This window comes from Pelodiscus sinensis, chromosome 6 (genome assembly GCF_049634645.1).
Source record: "Pelodiscus sinensis isolate JC-2024 chromosome 6, ASM4963464v1, whole genome shotgun sequence".
Taxonomy (NCBI): Eukaryota; Metazoa; Chordata; order Testudines; family Trionychidae; genus Pelodiscus; species Pelodiscus sinensis.
Window position 1 is genome coordinate 52,575,473 of NC_134716.1, and position 24,645 is coordinate 52,600,117.

Below are 24,645 nucleotides of genomic sequence, written 5' to 3' on the forward strand. Positions count from 1 at the left end.
AGCTAAACTGTTCCAGAGAAGTCAGAATTGCTTAGCTACATCTCTTGAAAACAATCTGTGCAGTGTAGGGGAGCTCATGTCAGTGTAGTAATTATCACAACTGAGATAAAGCCTGTGCTAAATGTCCTCTGCAGCTGACAAACACATGAAGCCAAGCACTGTTAAATGATTCAGTTGTTCTGAGAGTGCTTAGCTCGACTTGTGGGCAGAGACATTTGTCCCTACCGTAAAACAAACACAAAGAAGAACAAAGAGGCAACTCCTAGGGAAGAGAGAAAACAGCCAGCTAATGGAACTAATCAAGTAGAGAAAAATGTCACACAGACCTAATGGCAGTTCCTGCCAGTGCTGTTAAGCATTCCTTCTACAACTGCAAATTGCTTACTAGTCTTAGGAATGCAATTTCCTACAATTTTAGATAATACTTAAGAGAGCCATGCAGACTGGTGACAAACAAAAATATTAAACATAACATCTTCAGTAGCTTGCCTGACTCTGAATTATGCACAGATCATGCAACTTTTTTAACAATACTGCTTCTAAAGTCATTCCAATATCTTATTCTTAGTGAGGTTTGAAGGAAGAGGTGATCATTTCCCATAGCACTCTTATGTCCTCAGTTCCTTGTATTTAAGCAATTTGATTTTGTTTTTTTAAAAGAGCCATCCTTCCACACAATTCTCAAGAAATTTAATTGGGAAATAACCACCATGCATAGGAATTGTTTGACTACTGGGACAGTTTATCCTTCTGAAAAAGCTTTAGGCAAATCTTGATGAGTCACCTTCAAATACTTACACTTGGTAACTTGAGGCCAAAGAACATTTCTTTGTGAAAGCTGGGAAGGCTGCCTTTGTGAAGATTGGTAAAAGATTGGAACTCAGGGAATTCCTAGGTCCACTATAAAATTCTTGTGTGATGGTGAACATTCCCAATAGCTGAAATGTAGAAAAGGAACCCATGGGAGCTAAGTGTTCAACTACCCTTGTATATCACTGAGAATTGAGCACCTAAGTCCCTGGGGGTCCTTTGAAAACTTTCTTCCTCTGTAAAAGGGAAATAATGATGCTCCCTTTCTCCCACCTTTTGGTTTGTGTGGGAAAACATCTATTTAGCTTGAAAACTCCCTTGTTTGTATAACGTCTGGCACAATGGAGACCAAAGGAGACATAATACAAGTAATATATGATCATACTATATTCCTCTGCAAAACAGAGGGAAAACTGATTGTTGAATGGTATCATTACTACGAAGAGCATTCATTAAGTACATATGGAGAAGGAAGAAATGCAAGTAGGTCTGTGCCAGAGTGTCTGAGCTATATAAACTAGGAATAAGTATTAATATGTTAAGTCATTTCTAGCTCTTGGAAATTTCTGTGTATGTAAGTGTAGCGGATAGTGATGCTTTTTTGAGTATTTTCGGTTTCACATTGGTAATGCTTTTTCTCCTTGCATGCCTTTGCTCTGATCTGGCGGTAACTGAATTAAAAATTCTCTTCTGTAAATCCACTAAAATGTCATTCCAATTGTCAAGTAAGATCTTATGTGGAGCATATCAAGGAAAGTGCAGGTATGGGCGCACAGAACATACAAAGGGATAGGGGATGTACATTTCACAGACTGTAGTAACAACTTGACATTAATATAAGATTACACACAAGATAACATAAAAACATGCTGCTTTTGTCAAGTATGTCAGACAATAACTATAGCAAAGTAATAGGTCAAGCAGGGTTTCCCTTTGAATTATGGGAAATCTCTTGCTCCTTTGAGTAAGTTACACGATTCCTGTTGCTTAGCTTGGAGAGAGACCACCTTGCTTAAAGTGGGGTAAAAGAGGAAGGACTTGTAAGTAATGTATCAAAATGAAGAGGTAATACTGAAAAATTTGTTAGTCAAATTAAGCTACACAACTTCAGCTACATCAATGGCATAGCTTAAGTTGAAATAGCTTAATCTGGCTTTTGGCGCTGTCTACACAGCAGGAAGTCAAAGGAAGAACACTCTTTCTTTGACTTTTTTCTTACTCCTTGGCTACGTTTAGACTGGCATGATTTTCTGCAAATGCTTTTAACGGAAAAGTTTTCCGTTAAAAGCATTTGCAGAAAACATCTAGATTGGCATGGACACTTTTCCGCAAAAGCACTTTTTGCGGAAAAGCATCCGTGCCAATCTAGATGCACTTTTCTGCAAAAAAGCCCTGATTGTCATTTTCGCGATTGGGGCTTTTTTGCGCAAAACAAATCTGAGCTGTCTACACTGGCCCTTTTGCACAAAAGCTTTGCGTAAAAGGGACTTTTGCCCGAACGGGAGCAGCATAGTATTTCCGCAAGAAGCACTGATTTCAGAAAGTTAGGAAGTCAGTGTTCTTGTGGAAATTCAAGCGGCCAGTGCAGCTGCTTTTGCAGAAAAACTTGCCAGTCTAGACACAGCTCTTGTGAAATGAGGGTTACCATGAGTTGGTGTAAAGTCCTCCAGCTTGATATTATTTTGAAATAATGGCTTGCTGTGTAGATATGCACTGTTATTTCAGAATGACATGCGTTATTCCAAAATAATGCTGCTGTGTAGACATACCCTTCATAACCAAGGGAAAAACCAATATCCCTTCTCTCTTTTATACCCAGAGTTCTTCACAACTGGAGGTTTAACTACATATTCAGTGCTGTAATGTTGAGCAAAAGAAACAGCAATCTAAGTGGCAGCATTTTTCTTCGTAATGAAATGTTTATGTACATTGATGCCAAAGCTGTGTAAAATGGAGATGAAAAACTGCAAGTTTTAGAAATATTAAAATACTAAACACTTTTACTTATACAAGTAATATATCATTGCATTTATTTGTATTAGTAATATATATTTCTGTAAAATGCAACCACCCAGAGAATACTTCCTTCTAATCTTTTTAATATGCCTCTAAAGTGTGTTTTTTCTGGTATAATGAGAAAGATTAAGTATTTGTTTCAGGGGGAAAACTTCGCAAAATTACTTTTAAGATTGTGCATTTAACCACAGCGAATGTTTTTGCGCCTTCGGAAGAAGACAAAGCTACCTTCAGAAATGTCTGACTGAAATGTATGTCAGAAGCTTTTAGAAAAAACATATGCCAAAATGTGTCAGTCCGAGATCGCATCCTCTAATCACCTTTCAAAGTCTTCTTTTACACCAGAGCTTGTTGGCAGAAGAGGGAGGGAAGTAAGGAAGGAAAATGAATGTGCACTAGGTAAAGAACAGATAAAAGGTATATGATTTTTGCCCAGGAGAGTTGCCATGTTCTAGCCAAGTTAAGATTAATATTACTAGTGGACAGTCTAAAGAATTTCACAGTAGAATACATTTTTCTGATATTATAGAGGCCAGTGGGATGATAAACTACTAATACAGGTTGGATCTGACAAGTCCCAGATGAGAGACTTTTGCCAGACTAGGGAAGGTCATATCTGGCCCCTGCCAGCAGCGGCCCTAGACGAGCTGCTGGCAACTGGCACCCTAGGCGAAATGTGCGATTGGTGCGCAATTGGTGCCCCCTCCTCCAAAGCCTTCAACGGCCATTTATCTTGGTGCCGTAGGCGACTGCCTAATTCGCCTGTATTGACGGGCTGCCACTGGCCCCTGCTACTGGCTCCCCCAACCCTCGCCCATTTGTGGCCTCCTGCTTGATCCTCCCATCGCCAACCTCCCCCCGCCCTGCTGATGCCCCACCCCTTCCCTGCTAGTCTGGGCAGCCTAGTTCCAGCTTTGCTGCCGTGTGTTGGGCTCGTAGACTCTCCACCAGGCAGCCCTCTGCTGGGACTCTCACAGATGTTGACAGACCAGCGTGTCCCAATTTAGAAAGGTTCAGCCTGTAACTCTTATCTATAGCTATAGTTTTTCTTGCCACATGATAAAATGACCTCATCCGGCTCTAGGCAGGGGCTGGCAAGCATTATGAGCAGGGTTTTTTTTTGTGGCCAGAGAGTGGGGGTTTGGTGAGTGTAGCGAGCAGGGGAAAGCCCCATAGTATAAACTAAGATGCTTTTCTTTCAATATGCTTGCTTTGGGATCTTTGCTAGCCCCGGAATATTGTTTACTTTTCTCCTTTTCAAGTGTGCCATTTTTCAGACTGATCCAGTTTCATGGCTGACTATAAAACTGATTTACGTAATGTAACAAGCATATGTGCTGTCTAGTGTATCGCATGGCATATGGGGGATCAGAGTACCTTAGACCTGAAAACAATCTCTCAGATTGGTCAAAAGTAAGGACACCGCATTTAGGAAGACTTCTAATGTACTTGGGTTAGTGCAGGCTGATTATGAACTGGAGATGACATAACTGGCGACCAAGGCTGAGTGATCACTCTGTAGTTGCATTTATACTCCTGTTAGTTGATCCAGAGAGCATCTAAGATTCTGTCTGGAGGTGAGCCCAGACAGAATCTATCCATCTGGCATATACATATGGTGACAGCAGAGGCAAAACAGTAGGCCTTGGTGGACAATTTCAATAACAGAAATGCACTGACTATTCAAGTAAATTGTTATAGGAAAAACTGATGGTACTTCTGATCCCAATGAAATGCCAAGTAATAATGCAGGACTAATAGGTTATGAAAACTGACACATTTAAAATAAAAAGCCACATTTAAAATTAGAAATAGAAGGGGGGGGGGGGGGGAGATGATAAATTATGGATCAAAAGTGCAGTTTAAAAAAAAAAGGTTTTTAATAGTCTGCAGGGTATGGTTTGTTTCTCTATTTATGGGGCTTCTATACTATTTTTTCCTATGGTACCTATAAAATATTTGACAGGATAACCAGCCATTAGTATAAATTACTGTGGCACATGGTAAAATCTCCTTCTTTGAACCTTCATATATAGTTTGGAAGCCTCTCTGAGAGCGCCAGTCTAATTCAACCATATACAGTAGAACTTTAGGCAGGAATTGTTGCCTCACAAGCAATAGAGTTTTAAGCAAGTGGTCAGACTAAATCATAATAGTCCTGTCTGACCTAAAGCTAGGAAATTGCTGCTAAGTACTTTCAAATGGCCTTTAAAACAAATGTTAAAGGGAGCAAATTTTGCATCCTTTGTTACCTCAAATTTCCTGAAATTGGCAAGTGATTGTAATTGTGGGAAACACAAAACTATGGGTGGCATCAAAGCTCCAATATGACAATGACCAAGAAGAATGTTTTATTTGTTTGAGACAGCAGTGGCCTATATACCATGAAGGGCTTTAAAATCAATAAATATGGCCAAATTGCCACCACTGTGTGTGTGTTTAAAAAAAAAAAAAGGCAGTTGTAATATGATGATGCTTCAAACCTGTGTGCACCAAGTGCTGTAGAAGCACTGCTGGGATCACGTTACAATAGGGAGTGGTTGTAATCTGCTTAATAGCAGCACATTTTGATAGTAGTCAGTACTAGTGTTGCTGTGATTGGACTGAAGAATTTAACTTGTGTTTACATAGGGTCATCTGGTATAAACAGCTTGCTTTTCCAGGCTAGATCTGTTGGACAGGCAAGGTGACTAGAAGTCTGAGACAAATGTCTAACTTTTTTTCCCTCCTTTTATCACATACATTTAGTAGAGCTAGGTGGGCGTGAGAGTGGTGGAAGAGCATGAGAGCCAGAACTTCAGGGAGCAATAGTAGATGAACTTAGACTAGATCAGGTGGAACCCCAATACTGTCTAGGCCATGAACACTTGCCATCAGTCTCAGAGTTATCCATTTTACAGCGCTAAGTGTTCCACCATTTAGAGACTCTGAACCTAATGACATTGCACCCTCTTAACTGTGAGGCTCAGTCATCATAAGACAAACACCCCAATTAGTTGTCTTAGTTTTTAACAGAGAACTTAGCTGAGCATATTGAAAATGGCAGAAACAAGCAAATATTGTTTCCGTTTAGGAAATTTGATTATAGCATGTGTCAGGGACTCCATAGTAAGGTCTATTGTCTATCAAAACACTTGGGGTGACTGTTGCCATCAAGACTCTTAATAAAGTATACTAGCTGTTGTCAGTACTTCCAATTATTGTTGGGATGGTAAATTAGAGCTTACCATTTAAACAAAGGTTTAGCAAGTTCATTAATGTCATTTTAAAGAGCAAATACATGACTTGGAGTCTGAGGTAAACCATTGCCACCTGCCAAGTTTCACAGAGAAGCATTTATTTTTATAACATTAAAGAATGGAATAACATCAAGTTAATTCTCAGACAAAAATAGGCCAGGAACACATTGTGACATGTAATAGACACTAAATTACTTTTTACAGAAGAGCAGTAATGGAAACTTACATTGCTTAGCTATTATCAAGCCAGTGAGTTGTTTACTTCAGTACTCTTTTTGTAAGGACAAGTCACTAATTCAGAGTGAGAAAGTACTTGGAAGTATGATCTATCTTCCTCTTTTCCTTTTCTTTTCTGTATTTTTTTTAAAAAAGGCAACCAACCAACCTTTTACTACTCTGCCAACATTGTCTAGACTAGAGGAAAGAGCCCCAGGAATGCTATCCACACTCAATGCCTTTAAGATGAGCACCCTTTTAAGCATTGAGCTATTTGTCAGAGTTGTATTTCTATTGGTAGAAGTTTGAATATGTAAGAAATGAACATTTATAATTAGCAGTAATTAATGGGGATGCCTCTTGTTAATTGCCAGTAGAGGAAATCATGAAGTAAAGAACATGTGATTTTTTTTTTTTTCCTGTTATGGGTCACCTTTACCAAAGTTTTCATTATGCTCACAATTGTGAGTAAAGACAAAATACAAAGAGTAGACATTATTTCTGTGTGGTTAGTCTTTCTAAATATGAGTAATATGAGCTTATATGCAGCTTTTCCCAATGATCTCAAACTTCTCTACAAAGTTGTGTAAACAATATTATGGAGGTCTTATAAACTGGGAGACAAATACCAAATTTAAGTAGTCGCAAAACAGAGTAGCAAATCTGGGAATAAACCTCTTGTCTTGACTCTCTGTTCCTGGTTCTAACAACTACACACTAATTTTCATATTTTATTTAATTCATGTAAATGTGTGAAGAGAATAATTTTGGCAATATAAAAAATAATGCAACATGCAAGGGAACTAGCATAAGTCATAATTTCACTGGTACAGTTTATCTTAGGCTATTGCATCATAAAAATACTATTTCTTCTTTGTCTACATTAAATTTTAAAGGCCTGTTGCAGTTTTCAGGAATCGTCAAAATAGCTCAGTCTTCTACACACATATAGAACTATATTAAAAGAAAAAATCTTGATCTGCTTAATTTCAACTTTAATGTACTTTGCAAATGGAAATTTGCGTTGCATGGGGCTGGACTTATGACCTCTGGAGGTCCCTTTTAGCCCTACATTGCTATGATACCATATTAAATGGAAATCTGAGCTGCTGCAAATAGTGTTGCAAAATTAAACCCATATGCATGTGAGCTTTTTCTACAATACCAGGAGCATAAGGATATTTAAACAGACTGAAGATTTGACGGACTCTTCCAAACCTTAACTTGTATATTTTTTTGTCCATCATAAAATAAAAATAGGAAAAATGGTCACTTGTTGTTTTTGATTAACTCCATCTAAGTTATGTTGTCAGAGACTGGACTAATAGTGAAGAATGACCAATTGATTTCCTGTTGAAATCAATTCTCTGAATTATAGTCTGTACAGATGCTTATATCCATAAACTCTTTTTTATAAACTTGAGTAAACTATGAAATATTTCAAACTTCAGAATGTAGCTAAATATCTGGCTATTAGTGCCTACCACACAAGTCTTTATCTGAGTTTTATCAGCAAAACCTATAAATGGTTCTTGATTCAAATCACTGGACTTTAGCAGGAGATGTGAGAGAGATGGACTTTTCTGAATTGCCCTTGCTAGTCTGGGACAGAGGGAAAAGCCTCAGTGCTACTGTGCTCCATCAATCTACCAAAACACCCATCTTGCTCCCATAAGCATCTGGAGATATTTAAACCAAACAAATGGCTGCTCTAAGTTACACCTGAAACTATATCACTGTTTAGCTAGTCCAAGGAAAGGAGAACCTGAAAGTGTGCTTTTCCTGCTAACAAACTATCTGAAATATACACACATGCCATCATGCAGCTTTTAATATAATGAACTACACTGAAAGGCCATCCCCTAATTCTCAGCTTTCTGTATTGCTCTGTGATGACAGGGATTCACTTAATCCATGGTTTCCTCTCACATTGAGGTAAGGTGGTTCTCACAAGTGTTCACTTAAATTTTTGAACAAAACCCAGAAATGTTGGTTTCTTCTTAGTGATGAGCAATTTCCCCTTCAATAATTGCATATAAACTACTGAACTCTTCACTCCAGTTGCAGAATATAAATATTTTGATCATGCAGAACAGAACTGTTTTGTCAATACAAATAACTTAAAATCTGAAAACGACATCAGGGATGGGAAGAGACCATTTGAATTAGGAACCCGTAAGGCAGCATGTGAAGTGTTTCAGGCTTAGCTGTCATGCTATTTTCCTAACTATCCACAGAGGAGAAAGAGTGGCTAAAAACCTCTTCATCCAAAATACTCTTAACTGGCATTATCTGGGCCACTGTAAATTACTCTGACAATGCTCTTTTGGCAGCCTTTTATTTTTCTTGACAAAATTCAACGAACTTTACCTGAAAAAAGAGGCAATAGCAGAACTTTAAGTTATCTTGTTTTCATTCTAGTGTTTGTGAATCAAGTTAGGAGGTGTTGTTTTTTTTGTATTTGTTTTTGTTTTTAGTCCCCACTGAAGAATGATTGCTTGCTGATCAAAAATTACTTAAAACCATTTCTTCACCAAAGCAGGCTCATCCATGACCCTGGATGTAAGTGTTCTGAAAATTTGATACCTTTTTTTATAATTAATGTCTACAATAGTTATTTCTGGTATCATTGTTTCTGGACCATGTCTTCAGCTGTTACCGATCAGCATAACTTTATTACTGTCAGGTTGACTGCCACTGGAAATGTGCCTCCCCCCCCCCCCCCCCCCCCCCCCCCAGTTTTAGTCTGCTCTGGAGTAGAAGTCTTGGGGGAAGTTATAAAATATTTCTTCGTCTGGATGGGAGTCGTCATATTAGAGCTGTGTAAACAGATCTTCCTGCCTACAGATGTCTGTCTAGTATCTTTTCTGAATTGAAGATCACACTTTATTTCTGTCTATCCACAAAGAATCACTTGTTGTGATATCACTTACATTATGGCATAGCTTTTGAAAAAAGTGGTGGAAGGAAATCACTGGCATATCACTGGAATATGTACTGTGGGGTCAACCCTATAATGCCTATTGCTTATAAAAGCCTTTTCCATCTAACATCTGTGTTCTGTTACTAACTTGAGAATTGATCGGAGGGAGGAAAAATGAATATTCTGTCCAAAAATATGTTTCCCTTGGGAAACAGATTTCCTCAACGCTCTTCAACGTTCAATACAAGTCACTCAAAGATAACACTAATCTCTTTGGAAGCTTCAGGAGTGGCCGAGTTAGTCTGTACAGGATAAACTTAAAAAACAACAAATGGTCTGGTAGCACTTTATAGACTAACAAAACTTGTAGATGGTATTATGATCTTTGGTGAGTACAGCCCACTTCTTCTGATGACTGGACATCTGAAGAAGTGGGCTGTGCCCATGAAAGCTCATGATGCCATATAGACTAACAAAACATGTAGAAAGTGCTACCAGACCTTTTTGTTGTTGTTGTTGTTTTTATGATTGATCTCTTTGTAAAACAAGATAGTCCAATAAAACCAACCATTAATAATGTAAACAAACCCATGAAACTTTCAAGGTTCTTTACATCTCAGTTATGGTGCCTGTCTTCAACAGGATTGATTTTAAAATTCTGTGACAAATTTCTACCCTGCCTTGCATAAATGCACTTGGCTGGGGAAGAAAATGAAAGGGACTCTCTGAACCTGGAAGGATAAAAAGATACCAGACTCACCTACCGGGGGGTTTCAATACCCACACCCTGCTCGGTCTACAGCTCTGAGGAGGCATTGGTTGCAGGTGTGAGGGTACATCCAAGTCTTTAATCTCTGTTTATATCTGTTTGTAGTATGACATTAGAGAGGGTTGAATGCTGCTCCATCTTGAAACAGGCCCTACTTAAGATTTATGGTGCCCAAGGTGGGGGCTGCTTAGTTGGGGCAAAGGCAGGATTAAGGTAGGGAGGCATAGATGCAGGAACCAGGAGGAGAGCGGAGAGGGGGACATTGCATCAAGAAGATATACTCCCATATTATATGTGGTTTCCCAGCAGCCACCATCCCTGCACCCAGGGTCCTGGCCTTGAGCTTGGGACTCTGTCTTCTGTGCACAGATCCTGGATGCATCCCATCCCAGGGCTTGACTCCCATCTCTGTGCCTGCTTCCAGCTTTGGACCTCCAGGCCTGTGTGGGCAACCACCTCTCCAGAGATGTGGCCCTGCTTTGGGCCTCTGATGAGCAGTGTCTGGGTGAAGCCCATGGTAGGAGGGGACTGGGACTGGCCACTAGAGCTGGTATTGCCTTGCTGTCCCATCCTTGCAGTGCTGGGCATAGCATGCCTAGGATGCAGCTGCCTAGGATGCCATTAAATTTGGGGCACCAGGTTGTTGCTTAGATTGTTTTGTAACATTTAAATTGAAGAAAAACTGGCAAAGCATTTCTCTGAAGTATGAAATATCACTGAACAGATACACACTGGGGTTGTTGGCAGTGCTACTTTGCCCTTAGTATGCCAAACTCTGACCGGTCCATAGAAGAGAGACCTCTAAGCCATAGTTTTACTGAAGTGAGTGAAAGAAGCCTCTTCTGATGAGACCAAAAGCAGAAGGCAGAAAAGAAATGTTTTCTTGGAGTCCATTAAAAATATTAACATCCCTGTTTACTGAGAGACCAGCTTCCGTATATTCTAATATATTGCAAGAATTCCTGATTGTATTGTCCCAAACTCCTGGATTGGAGCTGGGGGAAAGCTGTGGCTGAAACGACCTTGGAGGTGAAAACTGCAAAAATGGTGTCAGTGAAACATTCTGCAAATTCACGTGTGTTGTGCCAAATTGTTTTGGTTTAAAAAGTCAACATTTTAATTTCAATCCAAAACAACTTTTTCAAAACTTCCATTTACTTTCTTACGCATATATTTAGATTTTGAGCATTAAATGTTTTGTCTTCAGTCTATTCTCTCCTCCCACCCACCCCCTTTTTCCCAGCAGTCTGAAAAATCTGTTCATTCTGCTCAAACTTTAAGCCTTAGCCATTGCCTGCTAAAATGGTCTGACTATTTCTGAGCTTCAGAGGGGTAGCCAAGTTAGTGTGTAACAGGAAAAACTTTAAAAATAACAAATAGTCTGGTAGCACTTTAAAGACTAACAATATGTAAATGGTATCATGAGCTTTCATGGGCACAGCCCAATTCTTCAGGGGCTGTGCCTGAAGTTTTGACTATTTGTGGTTCAGCATAAAGAGGAAGTTAGTATTGATCCGCTTGTCTAAAGGAAAAGGGTTTTGGACTGAAAAAACTATAGGAGGCACATGAGGTTAGAGTGTATGAACTGTGAAATCGCTGGATATGGTCAAAATAAGTCACAGAAGCAATAAGGAACTCCTATGAAGAAAAAATACATTATGTATCAAGAAAGTATCTAAACAAGTAGGAAATGCACAGCCTCAGGGTATGACGGTACTTGGTGAATATTCCATATGGCATACAAAATCAAAAGCCTCAGGTTTTTTACAGATTTACCCATTGAAGATGATGTGCAGAAAATGATTGGACTCGTGTAGGGGTTCTCCCCCTGTGCGGAGGGGCTTACGTCCGCCCCCCTCAGTTCTCTGATTATGAGCGCCTTGAAGTGACTGATTCCGTTCGGTTTTGTTAGGCGGTTGGGGGAAGGGGGTCCGGGCCCGCCCTCGCTCCGGCCCCCAGTCCAGGGCCCTAAGGTCGGGGAAAAAGACTCCCCACCTAGCAGGGGGGGTCGAGACCCCTAAACTCCCCTGCCCTCAGGGTCCGCGTCCCTGCCCTGGGCTGCTTCTTCCCCCAGGACCCATAGGCTCACCTGGGCTCTTCCTCTGATCCTGCCCAGGGCCTCCAATAATAACATCCACTCGCCGGTTCTCGGGGGGGGGGGGTGCGTCTCCTCGGCGTTTCCCCCTATGGCTGGTCCACTGCGACCTTTTAAACTACCCGCCGGTCGCAGGCAGATTACGTCACCCCCCTCGTCGGCCTCCGGCCCCTCCCAGGACCGTCCTCCCCGTGAGGTCATCGCTACGTCAGCTCGGCCCCGCGCCCTCTCTGCGCTGCCGGCCGGCCCCGGCTCGTCACCCGGCCGGTGTGCCGGCCCCCCCGCTCGGGGGCAACGGGCGGTGATCCACTCCCCTCCGGGGGGTGAGCCTTCCCCCCGCGGTCGCGGCGTCCCGGCGGTTTCCGGGAGGGGCGGGACTACCCCGCCACAACTCCACACAGAGTGAGTCCTTGAATCACATCTTTTATGTGTAGACACCATTCTAATAAAAAAAAGGAAAGCAAATGTGGCTTTGAAAATACTGGAAAAGAGAACAACCCTTGCTGAGATTAAAGCTATAATTTCAGGCAGACTGTGGCTTAAGGTAGTAGTAAGTGTCTTTAGATTGAGGACCATTTTCTTTCTCACTTGAGTTTATCCATCTGATGGTACAGCCCTGGAGATTGTTGCTCTTAATTTGCTAAGTAGTGCAAAGCTGCTTGGTTTCCTTGCCATCTAATGAAGTATCTGTCAATCTGGAGGAAAAAATTCTGGAATTACTGCTGGTTTCTCCATCACACTTCCAAGCTCTTTATTTAGCATTTTTGAATTCACAGGCTCAGATTGGCTGTTGATGTGGCCAAGATGTCGATGGAATGATGGACACATTTTAGATCTTCTGCAGCCACATGAGAGCATTGCATCTGTGCCAAGAGTGGAGAGACAGCTCAGCACCACTGGCAAGGTCCTGGACATCTGCTGCATGGCTTCAAAAAAAGAGCCCATTGAGGCCATCTGGAATGCATAATCTGCTTTTCAGAAGCACTATAGTAAAGCCTCTGATGACAAGATCAAAGATCTAAAACAATGGATGACTCTACAGTCTTCTGAAGAAGCAGAGCAGGCCAGCCTTCATGTGATGCTAATTATAGCTCAGGAAATATATTGAAATTCATCCATCTTCGATAGTTTTGCCAGACTCTGGAAAACAATGTGGTACTTTGACAATGACACCAACACCTTGACATCTCTCAGATCTGTGTGCCTGAACTCCTGGCGTGTGTGCGTGTTTATATATGCTTTAGGCACAGAAGAAATCTCTGCAAAAAAATCTAACTTAAATCAGATGCCAATAGTACAATTGTCTTGAACCTAGAAAGATTTTGGAGGGATGCCATGGGGCTTGAGAACTGACAACTGCAGTTGCAACAATTCTCATTTCCACAGCTGGATTGAGACAAAATTCAACACCACAAACAACATATATCCCATTCTCTCCAGCCTCTTGGTTATAAGCTTGTCTGCACTGGTTTGGAAATCCTATTGAGACACCTGTCAGCAAGTGTGATCCAACAAAACAGCAGAGTATAGCTTTAGAGTGAACGGCAATTAGTTGATGTTATTGCATGTGGGGGAGGGGAGGCAATCACACTCTACTTTTGAGTGGCTTATTTTGGCATCTATCTCAAATGGATAGAGGTTGGTGGAGGGGTGGCATGTGAGAATATCATTTGTTTTTAGTCCTCCCTCTTGCCCCACTTCTTCACTAATGCTGATTATAAAACACTAAGAATGCTTTCACAATTCACATACTGATAGAAGTTTTCTGCCTGAAGGTGACATAAGAAAGCAGTGTGTGTGTGACCAACATGTTTGTATGGTAAGCATCAAGCCATTAGCTGATTGTTGAGATCTCTTCTTTGTTTAGTAAACTCTACTTGACTCTGATATATCAGACAAGCATTAGCAAATAATCCTTTAAAATTTATGCAGCCGTGCAATTTTAAAACTTACTCCTCAAAATAAATGAGATCTAAATGTTTCAAAAGAGGCTATTTTGCTTAATGTTTTGCAAAAAACTGAGGCTATAACAGAGATTGAATCTGAAGTGGCAGGATTACATCCCACTCAGCTTTGGCAACAGAATATAGCTGGGAACTGTTCCTTCCCTTCAATGGGGAAAAATACTGATCAGTAGGACAAGGTCCTTTGTGAAATAGACTGCAATATGTTTGCTTAACACACACCACACTTTAGTAGAGTGTAACATTAATAATCTCTCCTTTTAGACTTTCCTTTGAAAGGTAGATGCTAATTTTTTACTATTTCATAATTAAGCAGTAGTAAAGTGACTTAACTTCGTGGACCAGATACTGATTCCTTTCACCGTGATTTTTGTGGTTTTTCTCCAGATTCACACTTGTCTAAACAAAGTCAGAATCTAGCATGATGTGTGTCAAGCTTGATTTTGAAAAAGGAAAACTGTCCAGTCATCAGAGCACTGAAACCCTAGGTGTTTCCAGGTAATGCTTTAACAGAAATGTACAGAACAGCTTGACACTTGGGTATCTAGGAATCTATATGAATAAATGAATAACCCTTCCAAATCATAGTTCCTACTTGACAGGAAAGATATGAAGACTTGAAGTAACTAGGCTGTAACAATAAAGGCTATTCGTGGATCCACTGATTAAAAATAATTCTTCTACCTCAGTGGCCTCACATTTATTATCCTGCCCTTGTCAGTTCTCTTACATTCTTAAAGTATCACTAAACAAGGGAGCTGATAGCACCATTTCTCATTTTGACCATTCTAGCTAGAGCATGTATACTAACTTACCTGCATTGTAACAACCACCACTTGGCATTTGACACAGCATTTCAAGTAGTATTATTAGAGCTGGGCAAAATTTTTCAGCTGAAAGTTTTTCAGCCAAAAATGCAGATTTAGTAACACTGAAGCAAATTTGTCTGTTCTGTTGAATTGTCTGAAAGAGAATAAATCAATTTCAGTTTTTCAGTTTGACATTACTGTCTCAAATGCCTTTATTTGAATTTTAAAAAGTATTTTAATTCTGATAATTTTTAAACATGACCAGACCTGAAGTCCGTCTAGTTCTGACATAGCCAGCACCAGAAGCTTCAGAAAATGTACAAGAACCCTTGTGGCAAATAATAATTGAATAACTTCCTGATAAGAGTGTTTCCTGACTGACAAATTAGTAAGTGGTTAATTCATTGGAGGAAGTAGATTGGGCTAAAATGGTGTGAATGGGGAATATTGGGTGGCAGGAGGGGAAAGAAATGGTTTGATGATGTGGGACAACTCTGTTAGAGAGAGGATTGGGAGGAGGCAGGAGGATTGAACTGTGTGTGTAATGGAAGGCAGAAAGGACTGGGGCAGAGACAGATTTGGGAGAGGGGAATTGGACAAAAGGGTCTGTGACCTCTAGAGAACACGCTTTCAGGATCTGAAATAGGACCCTAGATACTTGAGTCTCAAATTTCCTGTGCTGTCAGCAAATGTCTGTGGCAATGTACTGCCAAAAGTCTCATTTCTTCCAGTGTTAGTTCGCACTAACTTATGGCAGCCTATTACCGCCATCAGTTACTCTGTTAGCTCAAGTGGCAAAGGTGTGTGCAGTGCATCTAAAAGCTCCAGCTTGCTCAGTGGATGTCAATATGATGGAATTTCTGCAGTTAAGGTGGCTTTTTAAAAAAAGTAGGACATCTCTCTTTTTCCTTATCTCCCCCGACCCTGATTCAAAAGAACATCATTATTATGGTTACCCAGACAAGCACTCTAAAATGATCATCCCAGTATCTTCTAATTTTTATGTGCAATTTTAATTTGGTTCTTTATGCATATATACTATGACTTACATGTTTACATACGATTTTTCCACAGGAGCTCTTCCTGATTCAGAGGCGGGACTGTGGTCTGGGGATGAATAAGGGTTGTACATTATGGCCTTTGTGTGTCCCTAATTCAGAAACACCTGTGATATGGACCCTGGTAGGCAGAAGTGGAAGTGGCTTTGCACACTGTGGCTCTCCCACCCCCGCAGCTGGAGAAATGGCATATGCTCTGCCAGAGATTTTTTTTTTCCTGCTGCTCCCATAAAGGTGGGAAGAGAGGGTGCTTGAGAACAGTGGGGGATGCAGAGCGCCAGGAAAGTACCCTCCTCTCATCCTCCTCCCTCTCTTCCTGGTCAGGCAAAATCTTGAATCTGGAAAACCCTATTTCCCAGGGTTGTTGGATTAGAGGTTCAAGTGTAAAATTAAGGACCCTGGTATCTACAGGACCCTACCTAATTTGTAGTGAATGATGTAGTGGACTGAAGGATGTGTGAGCATTGTGAAGGCATCTAAATGCTGCTCTGGGCAACTGGATTCTATTCCTGCCTTTACCAGAGAGTTTGCAAATTACACTAGTCAAATCACTGAACCAAACTTTTCACAGATGGCCATGGATGTCTGGCTTGAGTCCCTTGCACTCTGATCTGGAAAGTGCTCAGCACTTGTGTAGACTGATCAATGGGAGCTGTGCTTTGAATTATCCTGAACTGATGGACACTTTTGACCTGCCCCAATTACTTTTAATTCTGTAAAATACAGATAATTTCATTCACTCTTCTCTTAGGGGTATTATGAAAATTATTTAATGTCTGAGAAACATACTGATATGATGAGCACCACATAAAAGCCAATGGGGAAATTAATAATTCTATATTTAGAACAAAGTTTGAATAATGCCGTAAATAAGACCATTTTTATCCAGGATAAAACAAAATAGTGCACAGACTTGTTTTTATTCGGTGAGCACTGTCCATCTTGTGTCTGCAATATTTCCCAGACCCCGGTCTCACTCTGTAACCATGTAATTATAGACTGTAACATAATGCATTTACACCTGGGGACCTGAATAATGCTTACATTGGTAATCTTAACACTAGCATTTTTGAACTTTTGAATGGTTGATATTCAATTAAAATTGACTTTTTAAGGTTGCTGTTAATTCTAGTTAGTGTAAGTAATGTCTAATCAGTTTGGGGATTCTGCTAAGCACCAGGAGATGTTATGGCAGCAAGTGGACAAACTGAGACATGGAGGTAGGTGTTTTGTCTGCGGATACAGGATGATGGGAGGGGAGAAATAAGGTGTCTTTTTCCTTCTCTCACACTTACTTCCCTTTCAGAAGGAAACATGGGGGACATTGTTCTGTAAATGGCAGGGTGGTAAAATCAGCATTTATCCTTCTGTCAGCTCTTTGCTGTTCTCTAGCCCCAATTTTGGTGTTACCATCACATCACTTCTTCCTGCAATTCTTCATCCACACTACCAGTCCACCCATTACCTCATTTCCCATTGGACTCCCTTCCCACTTGCACTCAACCCTGCCCGCACAACCCACCCTCCTATTTCAGAACCTGTTAATGTTCCCTGGTCCTTAGCTCAGAAATCTCCTCTCACACCGGTCCCCTCCTATACTGGTAACTGCTCTTCTTTCTGCTTAATTTCTCCATTGGGTCAGAGCCACTCCTTCAGCTCTGAATCTTAATAAACACCCCGGCCTCCATGTATCCTTCCATGATCAAAACTCTCCCCCAGGCTGAGAACAAATCACCATCCCACCTGGCATTCATGATTCCTCCTCCTTTGCTAAGCTTGAGGTAGCATGAGCAGAGGCAGCAGAGAGAGAGACTATGGACTGACTCCACAGAACCCTTTATTCTGTTCTGTGTTGCCTACTGAAACAGTTCCTACCTCCACAAGGAGATGCTAATGGCAGCCAAATGTAAAACTTGATGGCAGCAGATGTTACTGTTCTCTGAAGTACTTTATTACATCGAAGGCCGTGCATGCAGAGTGGGTGACACAATGCCATTATTAACGAGGTTAAGCCCCACCAGTCTCTAATGACCATGTACCTATCTGTATATTTTATAGATTAAATAAAGGATAAGATTTTAAACTTGCAGTGTGTTCTTGCAGCATGATATTACACACTGATGTTAAAGTGAAGTACACTGTATGTAAAATATTTTTTTTTGTGACAAAGAAGAAAATTCATCTACATATACAGATTCCCTTTTGTTAGGAGTCCAGAATAGACATAAGTTTTGCATTGTAATTCCCACTAAGATTCTTGGGTGTTTGGGGCACCCAAGAAATGTGGGATTAGAAATTTTTCTCTAAATGTCAGTGTTCAAGAGAGGTCATCCCTCATTCCATTGATATTGTACAACTACAATCCAAGGAATGCTTATTTCAATATAAAATAGAGTGCAAAGCTTGTTTAAACACACATTTTTATAACTCTGGTCATCTGAAGTAGTGGGCTGTGCCCAAGATAGCTCATGATACCATCTATATGTTTTGTTAATCTATAAAGTGCTACCAGACCATTTGTTGACACTTTCTATAAGGCAGGCTTTTCGTCTCCTCTAAAAAGGTAGGTTGTAGAATCCTGACCTCATTCTGGTCTGTTTTATAATGCCAGAGTATTTCTTATCAATATAATCCAAAATACAAACCAGTCTTCCTAAATATTTAATGTGTTCGAGTCTTTAGTGTTTGTGTGCGCTCGTCTGTGTTTCTCTGGTGATTTGTTTCTTTTGGATCAGGCAGAATATTCTTTAAGTACACCATAAAAATAACATAATTGTGATTTTTATCTGTTCTGTTATGAAGTATAAGACAATATTGTGTTTATGGTTAAATACAGCCTCAAGGACCTCATACAGTGCCAAACAAGTAAGTTGTTTTCAATTAAGGACATCAACTCAGTGCTCAGTAAACACACAAGATTATTTATGTATGAGTATTAGGAGCATCCAGCTTGACTTGACTCAACTCTGGCCTTTACGATCTTAAAAATTCAAGGATGATAAAAATATTGTGCATATAAAAAGGCTATACCAGAGAAGATTGTTAGTTAATTTTGAATTGCTTGTAATGTATGGATGCTCTTAATGATTCCATTAGAGTTTAAATAACAGAATTCAGCACAAATGTATTTCTACTGAGCGGCAGAAACATAATTTCTCTGGAACTGCAGCTGCTGTAGTTGAAGATTAGGCTCTTACTATCCCTTAGGGAGATTACTGTCTCTGCCAGCTGACTTAGTTTTTATACAGCCAGTGATTTATTAGATTGCTTTGCTCTTAAGTGTGATAATAGGCCTTATGCTTAGCAAGGTTTAGAGACTTCCAGTGCATTAATATTTTATGGCAATGACAGTCAAGACACATTTTGTTTACCTAACAAGACAAGCCAAGATAGAGCTGATGAGTATTGAAGATTAGCACTTTTAACTTGCAGGAACCATGCCAATTATATCTGTGGTGCTCTACAATGGCTTGCATAATTGTAATTTAACCATTTACAGATCTGGTGCATAAACACTGTATGCAAATGAGCGTAGCTTGTACCATGATATCATTAGACACATCCCTTCCACTACTGACTGCAGCTCTCATGATTCAGTTGCATAGAGTTATAAATCTCTTCTTTTAAAAATGTATTTGCTGCGATTGTTGAGAAGTTGAAGTATAGGGGTAGGAATTCTACACTTAGTACAGGAGATCCAGCCTATAATGAAACTAACAAAGTTAGTGTTATGAAAGTAATATGCTTTCTATACTTGTCCCATGTGCTGTCTGAAATGGTATTCTAGGTTCAGGGACTCAATCTCAGTGACACTAATAGCTTCTAGAGCCCAAATAAATACTTCAAATGAATTAATTCCTGACTGGCTGCCTTTATTTTTCCCCAAGAAAGCAAATTCATCAGCAAAGTTGTCTTATGGCTTGTAGTAGAAAGGACAGATTAAAGAGCAAAGGGTGAGGCATTTGGCATTGATTCACTATGCCTGGAAATTCTTCCAGTACTCCTAGCTGTCATTACAGAGTGGAGAATACATTTAAAAAAAATACCACACAACAACAACATAGCCTTATTCTCCTGTCACTTCCAGTGGTGTAAATCACATGTAATTTCATGGAATTGGATTACCACATGATAAAAAACTGGCACGGAAGAAAAATTGGGCCATATTTTTTTAAATACTTTTAGAGAAAAAACCCGCGACATAAAAGCATATCATACTCTATTGGCACTTGTAGTGTTTAATCATCTTCTCTCTGTTTTAATTCCCTTTTTAATTATGTTTTGTACAATCCTCTGAGGGCTACAATAAACTTTAAGAATAATCTCTCTGCTACTGGCACAGAGTGCTTACCTCTGATTTAGTCTGCTGACATTTTTGTACACCACTTTAGAGAAACAGTTGGCCTTTTTATTGCTGAGATTTTTATGGAAGCAAGTGTATACTTTAAATCTAATAAATACAGACTACTGTTAAACTTAATTTTTAGTTGATTTTTTTTTCATTGTAAAGCTGCAGATTCTTAATCAATTAGAGATCTTGGAAAAATACCAATACATTTTGGCACTTTAAAAAAAAATTGTTTGTGTTGAAATTTCCCATTAATTTAATGAAAAACTGAAACCCCAAAACAATTTCTTTTTTCAAAAGTGGTCTTACTACAATTTGTGCATTTCTTGAAAACTGTTTTTCCCCCCAAACCCCTCATTTTTAATCAAAACGACTTTTTAATGGAAAAAAGTTGCCCAGCTCTAATGGTAATACTAGTAAAGAGACATAATCTGAATTAAAGCAGTGAATCATACAGCTGCAGGAAATTAGGAGCGGGTTACCTGTGTTTGGTTTGACCCTGTGCTTGTTGCTTAGGGTATGTCTAGATTGCAGAGTTTTTCAGGGATACCAGCGGTATCCCAGAAAAGCTCTGCTACGTCCAAGGAATGAGTCTGCTTTTCTGAAGAAAAAATCAGAAAAGCAGATGTGATTTTTTTCTGCATCCATGTAAACCTTGTTCCATGAAGAAGGGCTGTTCTGAAAGAGGCTTTTCCCCCAACATTTGGCCCAGTGTAGACAGCTACTTTTATTTGTAGTCTAGACACAGCCTTAAGTGTACTCTTAAACAGAGATTGAAGCTCTGGAGGTAGATCTTTCAGGGTTTGATTTAACAAGTCTAATGAGGACCAGCTAAATCAACCACTGCTGGTACTCCTGTACTCCATGGGGTCATGGTACTCCACCCCAGTACTCCACAGGGTCATGAAGAGTAAAGGAAGTTGACAGGATAGTTTCTCCTGTTGACCTCCCAAAGGTCTCCAGATGCTGCCACTGTCACCCCAGTCCTTTAGAGTCACAGGGCCCTGGGGCAGCTGCCCTTCTTGCCCCCATCCCTCTGGTGGCAGCCCTGCCTGCGCCTGCCCTTCCAGGCTTCTGCCTTGGAGGGATAGTCCCTTCCCTCTTCCAGCAGTGGGACTCTCCACCAGAAAATGGGGCCCCTTCCTAGCACAGGTGAGTACCAGCAGTCAGTCTCCATTAGTGACTCTTGCCTGTAGTCCAAAACTTGGGTCACCCTGTGTCCCACACCTTCCCCTTCCACTGCCCTTTCTCCCCTCTCCCAGCATTAGATGTGAGAGGCTCCTTGCCACTAAGCTCCATGCTGGAGGCCAGCCTTATCACCTCCCTGCCTCAGGGACCACCGTGTCTTTTTCTAGATCTCCAGCACCAGGCTCCATCTTGGGGTTTCCCTCCTTACAGTACCAGGATCAGGGACCCACAACTTCACTCCTCCTCCTCCCCCCCAGCTCTGGCAAATTACAGAAAAACAGCAGAGGGATTCCTCTGACTCCAACCATTTTATGGGTTTTAAAACTCAACCTAAGTGCTCTAACATCTGAATGGCTTGGAAATCTGCCTCCTGGGAAAGCAGAGTCACTAGTGATCTAAAAGTTGGGTCATTTGACCAAGAGACCTCTGAGTTACAGGCTGCTCCCCAAATAGTGAAGTACGAAGTATGTCTGGATGAATCACACACAGACTTCACTGAGAGAGGTGTGAACTCACCCCGTCAGTTAATGTAATGAAGGGTAAGTCAATCACAACGCCGTGAGAGGAAAGGAGTTTGGAAATAGATGCCTGTATTGTTCTAGAATTTGTGTATCATGGGTGGTGGCAATTTTGATTTTGTAATCTGGTTTGGGGAGGAATTAGGCATGTGAATGCTTCCTTGTCAGGGACCAGTATTAGGTGTCAGAGGAGTGCAGAAACTAGAGAGAGAGGTGAGGGGGATTGTGGGGAGGGAGATAAGTGAAGATGGGTGGGAGGGAAGAGAGGAGAGATTAGGGATTCAGGGGAGGAAGACCTAGCACCACCCAGCTCTGCCAGTGCACTACCAGCCCCTTGCACTCCTCATGCCTGCACTCTGCTGCTCCTTCAGACCCTTGCTCTGGCCTCCAACACCCTTACGTCCCTAGCTAGCACACAATGGCTAGCACTAGGAACAAACTGAGAAAACATGGATTCAGGTGCTACGAGAACTCATGCCTGAGGGAACAAGTGCATGTCAAGCCTGAAATCCCTTGGCAGTGTATTCCCAAACACAGCAGTAGCAGGCAGGGTTTTGTTGACAATCCCAGGCCTGTGGCTTCAAGAAATTTTTCCAAATTAAAAAGTAAGTACTATCTACAGCCAACTGTGTCTCAGGAGGGACTGGATGGACTTGCCATCCTGCCCATTGAGAAGGAAGTATCATCAAACCGGGTTACCATGATCTGCTAGCAGAGCACGCTGCAAGGAAGTCCAGGAAGGAGGATTTCCAAATGTAAGTGGTGTGACAGTTGTCATGCTCAGTATGTGTTTTTTAATTATAATTATTAAAAAGCTACAATATAACTTTATAATTACTCTGCTGAGCATTTTCAATATTTAACCTGCAGCCAGCAGTTGCCCTTGAAATTCACTTTAACTGGATTTCACCAGTATAAAAAACATTAAGGGGGGCCCCCATAACGTGACTTGCCCCAGATCCTACATTCTCCCTGTGGGGTGGTATAATGAGTCTGCTTATAACTAGATTATTTCATTGGGGAACTATAAGTTTGTGAATACTTAAAGTATGTTACTATGCAGATTTATTATGTTACTATGCAGATTTATTTCAATGATATTTGTGACCACATTTACACATTTTCTACACACTTTCCAACAAGCAAGTTTTGGTTTGCAAAATGTTTGTGGGAGGGGTGCATTGTGAATATTCATGAGACTATGGCAGCAGAATTCATATGGGTCATTTACTTTAGAAGTGCTTTGTAGAGCTGTCTCAAAAGCTTTCTGTGTAGTTATGCAATATGGGAATGAAAATAATACCTTCTTATCTAGGCAACTAATCACAGCATGGAGAGCAAATGCTTGAATCAATAATCTCTGCAAATAGTCAGTGAGCAATAGGCTGAAATAAATTAATTCAGACCATCTACTGAAATAATTGAGTAATAAATACATTTTGGAAATTGACATCTGTTTATAGGTAACTTGTGGTTGGAAAGTTAATTATTAAATAAAATATAAATTGTGAATAGTTTGCCAAATTCTACTGTGAGAGACATAAATGCCTATCCAATACATTATTTAAAAACAGTTATAATCTCACTTCCAAGTTTTAATGTTACAATGAAAAATTTTCTTTCAAAACTGTTTTCAATTACTATTCTTTTAATCAAAAACATGTTTACATTCATGTTTCTTTCTTTTTTTTGAACACCTGCAACAATAAAGTAAAAGCAATCCAAGAATTAATTGATTCTTTACATCTCATTTTGCTATTTGGATTTATACTGCTGAATACTTGGCTAACAGTAAGCAGATACTTGTCAAAACATTGGGAATAATTAGTCCAAATGTGCATGACCTTTACCAGAAAGCACACTGCACGATATAAATATATGCAGGGAGGGAAATTACATCATTTTTCAGAAAATAACCTTACCCCTAGAGATCTGAAAAGTAAGACCATTTATTATAGAAAGAAAGGAGCTTTTAAAAATGTATAACTTAATAAGAAATGCACTTTTAAAATCTACTACCTGACCAGAAAAACACAAAAGACATGTCAGGAAAACATTTTAAAATTTGTAGCACCTATTTATTTTTTAGGAAAATTTCCAAAGTATACAGGAAATAGAAACCTTACTCAGAGTATTTTAGTTTATTGAGTTCTCTGTGCCTTGAAAATCACAGTAGAAATCTCAAGGGACTCCTATAAAGATGTATTACATCATAAAGTAAACTACAGATAGTAACCCATATTATTAAACTGTCAACATACATTAGACTACAATTTGTTCACCATCCAACTCAACTTAAAGCCTCACTGTTAGCAGGATGTTTAAACCCTAAGACTATTCTGTAATCATCTAAGACCTAAGGTACTTTGGATATATGTTGTAATAATTGCACACTTGTGAATTTCATTGGTTTAGGACTGTGAATGCTCAACCATTACGAGGAATGATTCTGAAGGCTCACCACTTAAAAGGTTTTATTGGTGATGCTGTAGATTTCTTATCTGACAGCATATTAACAAAGGTTTGTAATAACAGTAGTAACAAAAATCCATCTTAAAAATCAGTATGTGAACCTTGTTTAATTTCTACACAACAAATCTTGAGGCGGTGTTGCTTACAAAATCTGTTACAGAAAGCGAGGATATTGCTTTGACTACTGAAATCCTAGAGATATGCGGTATCCAGCAGTAGT